Genomic DNA, 2,486 nt, shown 5'->3' on the forward strand with positions numbered 1-2,486 from the left:
CCAGGCACACTTGTTGAATAAATACTTATTGAATTCTTACTACATGCCAGGTAGGTTCTTAGTAATTCCTACACCAATTCAATGAGTGAGTTATATTCCCCCAACTTTATAGACAAGGAAACTGAAGTTTAAAAGGTTAAGTAACATTCCCTTAGTTGCCTTGTTGATAGCTAGTATAGCTTTGATTTCAACCCAGATCTCTCTGATTCAGTAAGACATATCAAAGGTGGAAGTGAAACAATATCTGGCTAGTATGCAAGATTTCTGAATGCCTATAGTTTGTCCAGCCATAACCATACCTCTTTTCTCCCCTCCCTTCCCTCTGTCCAAACTACCCATACCTTCCCAGCCCCCTAGCCCAGGCACAGAGCCCATCAAGTAAATGTGCCCTCTTTATTACTACGGAGCTTTTGTCCAAAGCCCCAGAGTATGAACTAAGCAGATACCAGTAGCCAAGTCCCTTTCCACAGCTTGATGGTTCTCAAACTCTTTTCCTAAGAACTATTTAAGAGATATTAATTGGTATGCCATATTAAAGTATTCTATGACAAAAAAAATCATGGAAATACTGCATTTTATATTTCCCTCTTGGCATTTAAAAATGCACGTTAACAGGGGTGCCTGTTAAGCTCAATCAGTTAAGCATGAGACTCTTGATTTTGGCTCAGGTCACGATCTCACATTTTGTGAATTTGAGCCCTACATCAACTCTGCTGTCAGTGTGTAGTCTACTTGGGATCCTCTGTCTCCCTATCTCTGCCTCTCCCCACCTCTCTCTCTCAAAATTAAATAAACAGAGGCACCTGGGTGGCTCGGTCACTGGAGCATCCAACTTTGGCTCAGGTCATGATCTCACAGTTGGTGAGTTTGAGCCCCACATTGGGCTCTCTGCTGTCAGCGCAGAGCCCACTTGGGATCTTCTGTCCCGCTCTTTCTATCCCTCCCCAGCTTGCACTCTCTCAAAAATAAATAAACATTTTAAATAATAAATAAACATCAAAAATAACAAAAAATAGAAATGTATATTAAAAACTGAGAAGTTCTGTAGGAAAAGAAAAATGGGGTAAGTCAGCTCAAGAGAATTTTTCTCAAACTTGTTTGACCAAGAATTCCCTTACTGTAACACTCCTGCTAAAGGCACCACAGAACAGTGTCCTGTGTTGGGGAAAAACTGGTTATCACAATGGTAGGCTTAAGCAAGCTACAATGCTAAAAATAAACTCCCTCCAATCTGCCATTGGAATTAATTAATGTAGCTCCTTCAGTACCTACAAAATTGAGTTTCTCTGACCACAAACATTTCATGTCTATTTTTTTTAATGCCGGAGGTACAGCATGGTGCAATAAAGAACATGATTGCAAACCTCTCACTAACAAAAAAATCGCAAAACACAATTAACTTCCAGAACAAATGTGACCACTGCTTCAGCAATTTATAGCACAAGTATCAATTACCTGTTAAATATAATTTCCCAAACTAAAGAGGAAATACTGAAATCAGGGTCCACATAATTCTTACCAGCCATAAACTATAGCAAAAAGAAAAAGAGAGAGAGAAGAAAGGGAAAAAAAAAAAAACTTTCAGTTTCACTAGGATGCTAGTCAATCCATGCCAGTTGTCACAAGTCCCCCATCTGTGAACTTAAATTTCACCCAGGAGAAAGAGCCCATGAGGAGGTAGGACGCTAGAACTCCTCATCCAGAAGGGAAGGAGGAAGCCAATGGGAAATCCATCATTTATGCATATTGGCACACTGCCTCTCTCAGAGAATACATCCTTGAAACACTCCTGGTTTCTTTCACATTTTAGAAATTGCATTTGGGATACCTCTATTCAAAAAGTGTTTTTCTGAAGCCCCATTCTCCACCTACCATCTATCCCGTATGTTTAAAACCTCAAATTTTCTCTTTCCATCTCTCTTTGGTCCCTACATTCCTGGCGCCCAAGTCTGAATTGACAGTGGTCTCTCCTGAAAACAGTTTCCATGCCTCCTTATGAACAAAGAACACCACATTTCTATCAGGCGATTCACACACTCCTAATCTCCTGCACTTCCTTCTGTGTTTCCTCCATCCGCAACTAGATCCCCAGATGTTGAGGGCATAGGGCTATAAGAGGCTGCTGCTCCTGCCTTCTCTGAAATTCCTCAAGCCATTCCTTCCAACTTCATAGCAGAAGAAGTCCCTGGTCCCACATATGCCACAGCTGAAAGGAATGAACAGTTTTATGAACTGGACCTGCTAGTGGTGATTTAGCTTAAGTGTCTAAAGATGTATGATATCCATGTGCTCATAATACAATCTAGGCCTGCATTACTGTTTTCAGCAGAAGTCCATAACAGAAGTCATCTGGAGAAAGAAGATAGATCCAACAGACGGAAGAGAGAAACATAAGCAAATACTCATACTTTCAAGCTTACCAAAGTATTTGTCAAATGAGCCTGGAAAAATAAGCATCTTTGTGGTGAGAAACTCTAGAAGGAATT

This window comes from Panthera leo, chromosome B3, assembly GCF_018350215.1.
Source record: "Panthera leo isolate Ple1 chromosome B3, P.leo_Ple1_pat1.1, whole genome shotgun sequence".
Lineage (NCBI taxonomy): Eukaryota > Metazoa > Chordata > Mammalia > Carnivora > Felidae > Panthera > Panthera leo.